Genomic DNA, 14,321 nt, shown 5'->3' with positions numbered 1-14,321 from the left:
CACAGAAAGAAACACTGTCCGGACCCATGCCATACTTACAATCGTTGTTATGCTTGAGCCCATAGTTGCAGACACTGTGTCAATCCATCTCATTGAGGGTCTTCCTCTTTTAAAAGCTGACCCTGTACTTTACCAGGCATGATGTCCTTCTCCAGGGACTGATCTCTTCTGACAACACGGCCAAAGTATGTAAGATGCAGTATCACCATCCTGGCTTCTAAGGAGCATTCTGGCTGTACTACTTCCAAGACAGATTTGTTTGTTCTTTTGGTATATTAAATATTCTTTGCCAACACCACAATTCAAAGGCATCTATTCTTCTTCAGTCTTCCTTATTCATTGTCCATCTTTCACATGCATATGAGGCAATTGAAAATACCACTAATGCTTGGAACCTGAAATATACCAAGTATGAATCTAGGAAAATTGGAAATCTTCAAAAACGAAATGGAACACATAAGCATCGATATCCTAGGCATTAGTGAGCTGAAATGGACTGGTATTGGCCATTTTGAATTGGACAACACATAGCCTACTATGACGGAAATGACAACTTGAAGAGGAATGGTGTTACATTTATCGTCAAAAAGAACAATTCGAGGTCTATCCTGAAGTACAGTGCTGTCAGTGATAGGATAATATCCATAGGCCTATAAGGAAGACCAGTTAAATTTACACAGCAACCACTAAGAACAAAGTTGAAGAAATTGAAGATTTTTTTCAGCTTCTGTAGTCTGAAATTGATTGAACGTGCAATCAGGATGCATTGGTAATTACTGGTGATTAGAATGTGAAAGTTGGAAACAAAGAAGAACAATTGGTAGTCGGAAAATATGGCCTTGGTGATAGAAACAATGCCGGAGATTGAATGATAGAGTTTTGCGAGACCAATGACTTCCTCATTGCAAATACCTTTTTTTCACCAACATAAACGGCAACTATGCACATGGCCCTCGCCAGATGGAATACACAGAAGTCAAAACGACTACATCTATGGAAAGAGACAAAGGAAAAGCTCAATATCATCAGTCAGAACAAGGCCAGGGGCTGACTGTGGAACAGAAAGATCTTTCTGTGTTAATTATTGACTATTCAAAGGCATTTGACTGAGTAGATCATAACAAATTTTGGATAACATTGCAAAGAGTGGGAATTCCAGGACACTTAATTTTGCTCATGCGGATTCTCTACATAGACCAAGAGGCAGTAACTGGAACACAACAATGGGACACTGCTTAGTTTGAAATCAGAAAAGATGTGCATCAGGATTGTATCCTTTCACCATACTTATTCAATTTGTATGCTGAGCAAATGATCTGAGATGGACTATATGAAGAAGGCAGCATCAGGATTAGAGAAAAACTCATTAACAACCTGCAATATGCAGAACACACAGCCTTGCCTGTTGAAAGTAAAGAGGACTTGAAGCACTTGCTGATGAAGATCAAAGACGTCAGCCTTCAGTATGAATTACACCTCAAAATAAAGAAAACAAAAATCCTCAAAACTGGACCAGTAACCAACATCGTGATAAATGGAGAAAATACTGACGTTGTCAAGGATTTAATTTTACTTTGATCTACAATTAACTGCAGTGGAAGCAGCGGTCAAAAAATCAAAGGATGTATTGCATTTGGCAAATTGGCTGCAAAAGCCCTCTTTAAAGTGTTAAAAAGCAAAAATGTCGCTTTGAGGACTAAGGTGCACCTGACCCAAGCCATTGTATTTTCAGTTGCCTTTTGCCACTTCTGCATGTGAAAGATGGACAACGAGTAAGGAAGACCAAAGAAGAATCGATGCCTTAGAATCACGGTGTTGGTGGAAAATATTGAATATAAAATGGACTGTCAAAAGAATGGTCAAATTTGTCTTGGAAGAAGTACAGCAAGAATGCTCCTTAGAAGCGAGGATGGCGAGATTTCGTCCCATGTAATTTCGACATATTATAAGGAGGAACCAGTCCCTGGAGAAGGACATCATGCTTGGTGAAGTAGAGGGTCAGCAAAAATGAGGGATTAACACAGTGGCCGCAATAATGGGCTCAAACATAGAAATGATAGTTAGGTTGGGGCAAAATGGGGCAGTGCTTCATTATGATGCACATAGGGTCGCTCTGAGTAGGAACCCACATGAAGGAACCTAACAACAACAATTAAAATACGAAAAGGTTTTCTCCAGTCTAGATTCTTTGCTTGGAATATTTAGTCTATTTACATTTGCTGAAAAACTTATGTTTTTCAGCTTATTAGTTTTTTTATTTTAAATTAAAAAAACTTTATATTATTCAATGTAGTGATTTTTAGTTACTTATCTTCTCTGTGTCCCCCCTTCATCTCATTCCTGTCTTCTTTGGATTGATTATTTTTTTGCATTTCACGATTTCTTTGTGTCATTTAAGACAATATGCACTTTACTTCTTTATGTTTAGTGATAATCTAGGACAATGTACCATACACTTAATTAATCAAAAACTAATTTTATTACAACTTCATCTACTCAAACAATAAAAGGTATTATATATTTTAACTCATATCTTCACAGCTATTGCTGTCTAACAAAACACCACAAAACTTGGCAGTTTAAAACAATAAGTTATTATCTCCCCAGGATTCTGGGTTGAGTGGGTTGGTTCTCTGCTAGAATGTCCATTTTGAAGTTGCAATCAGATACTGGCTGGAGTCATCTGAAAACCTATTGGGCTGGATGTCCAAGAATACTTCTTCACTCCCATGTCTAGTGCCGCAATGCTGCTCCATGGGACCTCTCTCTCCAGCAGACAATTATGGGCTTTTTATGCGACCTACAAGTTCTTGACCGAGTTCTCAGCCACTCTACTTGGTGCCATTCACTGAGAAAGAATTTTCTGCAGATTTCCTGGACCTACTTGAGGAGCTGGGAGGTTAATTTCTAGCTAACTCAGACAGAATTGTGTTGTCCCTTACATTCCCTGGTTTATTCAGAGTTCTTCTGAATCCTCACCTTTAGGGGCCTTGTGGTTTATCTCCTGTTGTCCATGAAACACAGAGCCATGAAAGTTGATACAGCATTGTTTTTTTATTTCCTTTGACTAATATTCTGGTAAAGAAGCTACTTCCTTCTGCCTTATTTTTCTAATTACTGTTTTTATTTGTGTATGTGTGTGTCTGTGGTATATATATGCAGTTCTTTAATGCATGAAAGAAAAACTTAGATCCACATGCCTATAATCTGTTTCCAAGTCTGTCTATCTATCTATTCAACTAGCTCTGTGTGTTGGTTATGATACCTCATCTGCCATGTTTCCAGGCACTGAAGTCTCTGTCATGTTATTTTCACATTACTAACTTAAATTAATCTTGATAATACATATATTTTTAATTTTAGGAATGCTGTTTTTATAGACAGAATAGCTGTATATCAGAGAAGCTAACTTACCCAAGGTACATGTTCTTAGTTGACTGATCCCAGACGGCAACCCCTGGCCCTCTCACGGAAAAATCTAAGTGGTTTTCCTCAACCACATTGTTTTTGATTTTTCACTTCTAGAACATCTTAAAACTTTAATCAAAGCCGAAGTGGTAAGACTTCTCTGTAATATAAAATAATTCTAAACAGATAAAAATATTATTTTCAGAACAATGGTTCCAGATTATATGAAGTAGGGAAAGAGAATTATAACCCCTTTTATTCAAATGTAGTTCATATCTTTATTATGGGTTTTAGGTAACACATATATTCACCTGAGCACTATTCCAGTGTGTGTATATGTGTGTATGTGTGTGTGTGTGTGTGTATCCACAAAGCACAGCAGTTTAAAACAACAATTATTTATTTTGCAAATGAATTTGCAATTTCAGCAGGTTTCATCAGGGACAGCTCATCTCTACTCCATGCAACATCAGTGGAAGTGGCTCAACTGGGAGCTGAAAGATACACTTGCGTGATGTGCCACCAAGGACTGAAAAAAATGGCTTTGAATTTGGCCGGGCTCTCAGCTGGGGATGTGCACTAGAAGTCTTCGTTTCTCTCTTTGTCACAGCATGGGGATTATATAATTGCACCAACACAATTACTCTTAAGACATTTCTTAAAATAGGGAATGGGGTAGCATACAGTCACTTGCAATTCTAAAATTCTGGTAGAAATTGTTGCCAGCTCCTTAACTAAGATTCAGTGTGATTCTCTGGGAATTATTCTACATGATTTTTGCCTCTGCTTTCTGAGTCACCCTTGCTCTACCACAAGAAAACTGAGTAGTCACCTCAATCAGCTTACTCAGACCAAACTAGTGGTATTTCTGTCAGAAAAACATGCTTGCAAACATTGCAAGTTTTCCGTGAATCTTACTGGAATTTACTCCATTAGGCATAACCCACAACTACCAACCTTGGGCTTCCTGTGACTCTGCTGCACTACAGTGCCCTAAAACATTTTAGTAGTCCTATTTATTTTTAACTAAAGAGAATCTACAAGACTCTCAAGATTTATAGAAGGTCTTTTGTCTGTTTGGATGTTTATTTAAGGTACAGTGTCTTAAATCGTCCTGAAGCCTTAATAAATGATTTTAGAGTCACAACTTGTGTTGGATCTTTGGCCTGAGGCCCTTTCTTAATTTGAGACTTCTTTGCTGAAAGAAAGTTTTATTTTTGAATCCACCGTGTACTGACTCCTTTGTACACAATATATTTTTTTCTTCAGCTCATCTCTTTACTCTTAGGTTTTAACATAGGTCATGAAAAGCCAATTAGCATTTTTATATTCTGTCTGGAAGTTTCTTTAACAAATCTTCCCACAGCAACATTTTGCAAATATTTCTTGATGTCTTCTTACGTATTTTATGTTTGATGGTCACATTGGGTCCTTATTTCATTTGAATTTATTTTATCTTCATTATGTGATTTAGGATCTACATTTAGTTTTCAAAAGGTATTATCCCCATCAAAATTAATGATTTCCATTATTTATCAAAAAATACAAATTATGCACGTATCATATGCTATTTAGAAACTCAGTCACTCATACTTATTGCCAGAGCCCTAATTTCAGAGTAAAAACACCACTGCAAGTTATGACAGGAGGACAAATATAATTTTTAATTAGTTTACCATATATAAAAACAATCATATAGGAACAGTGGAGCCAGATTGGCAAAGTAAGAGCAAAATAACTTGATAACACAAAAAGAAGAATTTAAATGGGATGAACAAAATAGCAAAACAATATTTTAGAAATGTAACCTGTATCCAGTTTGGTTGCTGCCCTTTTGGCAAATTATGCTCAGCATTGATATCACATAAAATATCTCTCCAGCCACCTCCTCAAGGCACCCTTGACTTCTTTATTTCTCACACTGTATATAAGGGGGTTCAAGACAGGTGTGAAGATGGTATAAAACACTGAGACCACCTTATCATGGTCCTCTGAATTGTTAGATTTGGGCCTCATGTAGATGAACATGATGGTGCCATAGAAGAGTCCCACAACCACCAGGTGAGAGGAGCAGGTCTTAAAGGCTTTTTTCTGCGCTCCAGCTGACCACAGGCGGAGCACTGCAGCCAGGATAAGGCTGTATGAGGCCAAAATGAGAGACAAAGGGATCAAGAGCATCAGAATGCAGCAGACATACATGAAAAACTCAAAAATCGTGGTGTCAGCACAGGCAAGGCGTACCAGTGATGGTGCTTCACAGAAAAAGTGATTGATTTCCCGTGAGTGACAGTAAGGGAAGCTCAAGGTGGCACCAGCCTGCATCAGCCCATCGATCCCTCCCAGGAGCCAGGAACCTGACGTCACGAGTAAACAGAGCTTCTGACTCATGAGAATGGGATAGCACAGTGGGTGACATATGGCCACATAGCGGTCATAGGACATGGCCGTTAAGAGGAAGCATTCACTCCCTCCCAGAGTGAGAAGCAGGAAGATCTGGACTCCACAGCCAGTGGGAGAGATAGACCTAGTGTCCATCAGGTAGTTGGCTGCCATTTTGGGAACGATGGTGGAGACCAGCATCACGTCCATGAAAGAAAGCTGGCTAAGCAGGAAGTACATGGGCATGTGGAGTTGAGGGTCCACATGAATGAGAATGATCATAAGGGTGTTGCCCATCAGTGAGGTGATGAAGATCATAAGCACCATGGCAAACAGGAATAGGTGGATCTGTGTGTGGTTAAAGGCCCTAGAAGAATGAAGTTTATTCCTGTGGTGCCGTTTGCATTGACCATGGCTCTACTGGTGCCTGAAAGATGTAAAATGATGCAGAAATAAGATTTGTTTAAAAGGAAAGAAAAAAATTATTTATTTATTTATTTTTTTTAAAGGAAGCTTGTACATATCTTTATGAAAACTTGATCAAATGACTTGGGAAATCTCAGACTTGGAGGGCTAATTGCTACTTTAATCTTTCACTTACAAACAAGATTTTTGCCATAGCATAGTACTATCCATCTCTGCTGTTACTATACATTATTTTTTATTCACACAAAATTAGATAACATACATGTACAGTAGTACAACTTACACCTCTATTGTTTTTTAATAATTTGTCAGTATGCCACACGTAATTTACTCATGGTGTTAAGAAATATTACTTATGCAATCCGAGTTCTTTACACTTTGGGTATTTCTATATTGAAGGAAATTCAGATTTATGCACTTTAGTAGGTATTGAGGTGATATGCCTATAGTTATTACTTTTGCATGTGTTTTAGATATTTGCTTAATGGATTCTCACATGATTTTCTTCAATATCAAGACAAATAAATTACAACTGATAAAACTAAGTTTGATGGGGAAAAAACAAAAGCAAAAATTCTCTATTCCACACTTACATGCAGCCTGTGCTCTAAACACACTAGGCTTTCAGCCACCACAGATACTACTGTACCCATCGCCATATCATTTATATTATCATGACTTGCTTTCCTGATCATGGTGCCTACATCTCATTAAGTTTAGAACCCCCTCAACATTTAAACTTTTATGTATTATGTTCTCAAACAATGCTGCTGATTTTAATTTAATATATAATATATCCATTCTAAGGGAGCCCTGGTGGCACAGTGGTTAAGCTTTCGGCAGCTAACCAAAAGGTTGGCAGTTCAAACTCACCACCACTCCTTGGAAGCTCAATGAGGCAGGTCTACTCTGTCCTATAGGGTCAGAATTGACTTGACAGCACAGGTGTTTGGGTTTTATCCATTCAAAAAAGTTAATAATTTCATAAATGAACATAATTTGTATTGCATGCAATTTTCACATAAATTTGGACATCAATAATCTTATACTTCTAAAAGTAGAAGACAAAAACTAATCCATTGATTATGACTTATCCAAATGATATTCTCATATAAGGAACCTGAGGTCCAACATCTCCCACAGGTAAAATATACAGGTACTCATTCACTCTCAGAATAGCTCCTCTTTTCACTAGAACCTATAACTTCCGTTTCTTTTACGTCTAAGTATTTTTGGTGGTAGGAATGGATGCACATGTAAATGGATTCACCTATTATACTTAGGTAGGTGGTGTCTTTTGCTCACAAATTCAAATTGTCAGAGAGAGCTGTGAATTCAGGATTACCAACAGTATTATGTTTGGACTTCATTCATAATCTGTGGTGTAGTAAATCCTTTTTTAGTTTTTCTGTAATTTATTTGGAAAACATTGCAAATTTTGTGAATGGTCTATGATCTTCACACCTTTAATACATATTAAAATTTTTTGATTCTTAGTATATACCAACATTGACTTTCATATCAATAAAATATGTAGATGTTCCATTTTTCAAAATTGATATAAATATGCTATAATAGTGAGCATATCATTCTTTTATGCTTTGTTCCCTCATATATATTTTGAGTGAAATATATATTCAGTTTAATATATTTTTAACTACTGCCAAATTTTATTACATCATATATATGCAATTTATATATATAAATATAGATGTATATATATATAATGTTTATTTAAGAATACTTAGCTTCTTTCCAATCTTTTGTTAATATAACCCATATCCTTGTGCATGTGGCAATATTTTCTCAAGTAAATATTTCACTAGAATATTTTGGGTTTAAGATAATTGCATCTCCACCTTTTACACTCCAGTCAACTGTCAATTTGTGTGATAATTCCTCCACATATTTTACTGTTAGATGCGATAATTAACAGCAATCATGTAAGTGTGAAAATAAATTTAAATTGCATGTCACTTAAGTTACATGGCAGAAACTCTTTTAATCTATTCATCGACCTCTTGGATTTCTTCTGCAAACTGTGAATATCTCTAATTCATGGTTTCTAGATTGTTTGGCTTTTTCTTAATAATTTAAAGAATTTCCCATGTATTTTGTAATTTATATATTTAATTATATATTTAATTTATATATCTTTATAACTTGTTATTTATATGCATTGTGAATATCTTCTCCAGTTGATTTTATATATTTGACATTTTTGTTATTTTGGACTGAAGTTTTGCATTTTATATTACATATATTTGGGATACTTATATGATATTAATAATTTAATATTAATGTTCTGCATTTCATTAATAGGCTACCATTTTAAACAATTTCAATGTTATTTGGATCAAACAACTTGTTATTGGTATATAAGTTGTTTGAATCTATGATCATTGTTGATTTAATATTACATTGTACTGTCTTTGCATGCATGAATATTAAACATATTAAACTCACAAAATGTATTGCTATAGTTCATCTTTTAATTTGTAGTCTCTGATTTTTTTTTTTTTAAACAAAAGAGGGATAATCAGTGTTCTTAAAGGCCACTAAAACATAGGTGTAAAGTAGTCTGTGTCTGTAGATTTTTTTTTTTTTAAATAATGTATTCACTTTCCTATTAGGTTCAGGTAAGCTGTGTTTTCCTATTACTTTTTAAATTCATATGACTTTCTATTTTTAAGGAAACATTTTCCTTTTCTAATCTATTTTCTTTGTTAGCGTTTCTCACTGCATTGGGTGGATGGACAGGTCTGTGTCTCTGGCTGCTGCTGAACTGGAGGTCATGACATGCAAAGTTCATTCACTTAAGCCGGCCCTGGGTCAGGGCACACTGGGTATAGACATACAAGTTACGAGTTGCTTAAATAACATGAAGACTAGGAGTCAGAACTCTAAAGACCTGTCCATATTTTGTTCACAAATACGTGTTATATTTGGGGAAGGTCACTTACTTTCCTATGAGCCACTCTCCTTGTTTCTAGACTGGGAAAATTCAGACTTTGGTAGACAGCTGTACTGGAGCACTGTTTTCAATTGTTTCCATCTGGCTCATTCTCTGCTTTAGCGATTTGATAACCACCTGCTAAGGCCCTGAGCTTAAGGGCAGCTTTCCAATGTTTCTCAGATGCCAAGATTCAATGAATATGATTTTGAAAGTCTTCTGTAGATTTAAATTTAAGATGAAATTATTTTAAATTAACTGTATTTGAAAATATTATCATATCAGGCATTCTATTCGCTGGACAAACAGTTCATATAATGTGAAATATATGTATATTTCACATTTAATCAGTATAAATTATGAAGTTCAGAAAAGTTACATGAGTAATCTAATAATAAACATTTAAACTGGTAGCTGTATTCATCTGAAGGTTGTCTGAACATAGAAGTACATATTTAATGGCCAGGTTTCTGGAGTTTGAATACCTATGCCACTGTTTAGTAGTTGGATAAATTTGAGCAATATGCTTAAACCTCAGTTTCATTATGTGCAAAATGAGATGACATAATAGTATCTACTATAGGATTATTTGATAACTACAATATAAAATGTATATAAGTACATTGGAGAATGCATGCACAAGAAGATAGCTCTAAAAAGTTATTGATTATTATCATTATTATATTGTTATTGGCCATACATAGATGTTTCCTACCAAAATATTTTGAAAGTAAAATCAGTATTTTCCCATAACTCACATGTAATGTAATGTTACTTATTTCATACCAAAGAACAAAAATATCATTACATATCAGTCTTCATTTTTCAGCATAAGTGACATGTTTTCTGTGTTCCTTGAGATTTTTCTGTCTGCCCTCTGTCTGTCTACCTTCTATGAATTTATTTTGAACCTAGAGGAAACACTCATGACCATGGTAAATTTAATTATTCCAAGGCTATTAGGTTACTTGATTATTAATTTTACAATGTGTTCTCATGCCTTTAATATTCAATGTGTTATAAGAATTGTAATAGATACCATGAAACTTGCCACAAATTCAATAATGTCTCAAAATTCAATCAAAATTTTTTAAAATAGCAGGTAAAAAGAGAAAATATCCGTATTTCACATCAAAAAGGCAGTTGTTCCCAAGTGAATTCAATTCTGTGTAATTCCACACTACCAAAGTACAAGAGGGTATGTAGGTCAGATAAACTTCTAGTTGTCTATAATATTTCTGTACAATTTAAAAGAGGATAAAAACGTATTCCCATTTATTTTCTAGTTGTATAAAGTGGGTAGTTGCAGAGAGCTCAGAGTACTTTTAGATCCATTGTCACATTTTTCTGTCTACCTCAATGTGGTGTTCCCAGAATTAGCAAAGCTTCCCCTTTCTCAAAGGTACACTCTATGTTACATACCCACCTGTCCAATATTCTGGCCTGGCACTAGTATGTTCATTTCTTCAATTCAATCCAAAACAATTCCAAGCCAAAATGACTCTTACTTCACATCTGCATGATATAGATGGAGTAACTCAGACATAACAAGGATTTTTATAACTGTAGCAAACAATGTCCCAAGTCCTATGTTAACCCTGGATGTGCATTTCCTCATGGAATGTCACAACAATTAAATGAGGTAAACTGTCACTGTTTCAGATTTGCAGATGAAGGACTGGAGGGTTAGATTAATTTATTTTTCCCTGGTCTCAAAAGTAGGAAGCATGGGTCCAAAATCCTGGTCATGAAAGTAAACTCCCCACAGTTATTTTGGGCTTGCCAGCCAGTTTTTTGTTCCAATTATTATCTTAATAATGACAAAACTTTTTGAATAAAACAGACAACATAAATAAAGAAAAAAAAACTTTTTGAATAAAACAAACAGCATAAATGAAGAATGGACCCTCAAACACATCGTTGTTGTTAGATGCCATTAAGTCACCTAACACACGGCTACCCCGGGCAAAATGCTGCCCAGTCCTGCGCCATTCCCATAATCGGTTGTTGATCGGACTATTGCCATCCATCGGGTTCACTTTGGCTGACTTTTCAGAAGTAGATCGCTAGCCTTTTCTTCCTAGTGCATCTCAGTCTGGAAAATCTGCTGGAGCTCACTGGAGCAACTGTGAGTTCTGTGAAGTTAGGCACCTCTCTTATAAACTGTGTGTCTCAGGTTAGTGTATTTAAAATGGGTAACTGTCTTACTTTGTAAAAATGAAAAAAGATAGTGCATGTAGAATGTTTAATTAAATTACTTATATTTAGTATGTTATCAAACATAAATTTTATCTCTACACAAACTTTTTCCCAAAGAGAAATTCATGAATAGAGAATTTAATAGAATCAGATACATGCATCCATTTACCTCAGAGTCAGAGTATTAACTAAGACTCAGCTTTCCTAAAAGCTTAGTACAGATTGTCCCCGACTTAAGACATATTTGAGTTACAACAAACTGCCCTATGACTATCCTTTTTTTTTATCTTTGTACATCTTATTATTAGTAATATGTACTACATATAACGTTGTAGCACGTAATTTGTTGATGTTATCATTCTCTTGCCAATCCCAAAGACAAATAAAGATTGGATTTATAAAGATACTGTTAATAGGAGACAAAAATAATGAATATTTTTTAAAAAATTAGATATTCTACTTATATCAGAGCTGACTTATGACAGAGTCTTCAGAATGGAACCCTGTCTTACACTGGGAAATACCTGTAATATTATTCTCATAATTACAATTTGATAAAGATACATTAGTGCAATATAATCATGAAAGGATGTTTTTTCTCACTGGAAATTAATACATAGTTTAAACGAAATTTTTATAATTTCTATGCATTCAAACATTATACACTCAATGTCTCTTTATGATATTCATTACCAGTAGGAATGCAATGAAGATTAATCTCAGAGTAAAAGTGAAAAATCCTTTATTAGTCAATTTGGCAATATGGAGTGAGAGCCAGAGAGCTAGTCTTGTCACTTGAAGCATTGCCATACCTTGCGGATATCGTTCTAAAATATGACTAAAAAAGAAGGGCTGGGAGGAGACCCTGTAAACACAAAGGGCTTATTTTGCAAGGTTTTCCACAATGTGCATCCTGAACTATTGTAGAACTAATAAATTTCCCATGGAACACAATATAACAGCTGGAACAATCTTAGATATCATGCTAATTGTATAAACAATATTTTTCAAATTGTAAAAAATGTATATGGAAGAATATAAAAGGAATAGTTATGATGTTATCAAGTGCAATCCAGGTGCTTTAATTTCTGTGCTTTCCAAATAGTATGATTGTGATATAGTTTTTAAAATTACAGAAATTAAGTGGGCCACAGTCAAAGCATTAGCGCATACCATCCCCGGTTGTAAGCACTCAGTCTAGGAGTCGTAGCACTAACCTGCATCAGAGGAGCCACCGTGCAGGAGGTGTGGAATACTCTAAGCCTCTGGTTCCCAGATCACCGTTCGGATCCCCACCAATGCCTCTGTTGCCGGTATAAAATACAAGGCACCTGGCTAAAGCCTTAGGGATTCCTGAGCTTCAGGCTGCAGAAATGCTCGTGGGAAAACATTCGGAAGAATACAGATGACCACATGCTCTCCTCATTTATCACCTCCATACAGGATTATTTTAAAATTTCAGGATATTTGATCTCTGAAGATAATGACCTGTTTTATCAACATGCTAAAGTCAGGATGTGGTTATTTTGAATATGATGCTTGCCTTATAATATTATTAGTATTAAATGAGATACGATGCATAAAGCACTTAACTCATACCTAGAAAATATACTTAGTCCACAATCCTGTTAACCTAAACTTTCACAATAACTGATGTGTCAAGAAAGAGCTGGTAATGATGTGGGGAATAGAGTGGACTTCTAGACATGTCTTACCCAACAAAAGTCCATGACCGAATTGAACTTTTCCAGTCTTGAAACTTGCTAGTTATATATTTTGGGCCTGTTATATAACCTCTCTGAGCGTCAGTTTAATCATCTGTAAAAGGGGCATAATAATGCTTCTTCCATAGGATTATTTTTAGGGGCTACTGTATAGAATAAGGAGCCCTGGTAGTGCAGTCGTTAAGACCTCAGCTGCTGACCAAAACGCCAGCAGTTCAAATTCACCAGAAGCTCCTTGGAAACTCCATGGGGCAGTTCTACTCTGTCCTATTGGGTCGCTATGAGTTGGAATAGACTTGATGACAATGGGTTTGGTTTTGGTTTCAGGTATGGAATAAATATAAAGCACCAGATCTATCAAATAAGTATAATTTCATTATCTCCTTTCTTCTCTGCTTTAGCTGAATATGTTGACTTATGAACTGACGTACAGTAATGAGAGTTTTTTTTTAATGTCTTTATCTTGCAACAGAAAACAGTAAAAATCAGTTGCCATTGAGTTACCTCTGACTCATGGCAACCCTGTGTGTGTCAGAGTGGAACTGTGCTCTGTAGAGTTTTTAATGGGTGATTTTTCAGAAGTAGATCACCAGGTCTTTCTTCCAAGGTGCCTTTGGGTGGACTTGAACCTCCGTCTTTTCAGTTAGCATCTGAACATGTTAACTGTACCACCCAGGGGCTCTGCTCCAGGAGATTATACAGTATAAGTGTTTGCACCACTCAGGAGCTCCAATATGGGAGGTTATACGATGCTGTGCTACATAATCAAAATATAATAAGCATTAACTAATTGATTTGTTACAGCTCTGCTTATGAACTGGTTAAGGGTTAAGAAAATGGGCTGAATTATTGCCGTGCAATGAATCACTTTTATATGGCTTTTCTAGCCCTGGTCTTGTAATTTCACAAAATGATTGTCTGGGCCAAAATTTTGCAAGGTATTAGTAGATTTACTACAAAACTAGTGGATTGAAAATTCACTTAATGGGATTGTGCCCTTTGTGGTCCAACTAGGAGATTGGTCTCTGTTCCTATTCTGTTAGGCTTATATAAGGGCCAAATCCACAGAGGTTCTGGGGCCCCTCACTACCATCAAAAAGAGCGTAGAGTGGAGTGCATCCTTTGGACCCAGGGTCCCTGCATTGAGAACTCCCTATATTAAGAAGAGAGAGTTGTAACAGTGAAGACAGGGATGGTGGGCTTGCTGGTCCATAGAGAGAGAACTGAGTGTC

This window comes from Loxodonta africana, unplaced genomic scaffold (genome assembly GCF_030014295.1).
Source record: "Loxodonta africana isolate mLoxAfr1 unplaced genomic scaffold, mLoxAfr1.hap2 scaffold_31, whole genome shotgun sequence".
NCBI lineage: Eukaryota > Metazoa > Chordata > Mammalia > Proboscidea > Elephantidae > Loxodonta > Loxodonta africana.
The sequence above is the reverse complement of the archived record's forward strand: the minus strand, read 5'-3'. Positions refer to the sequence as shown.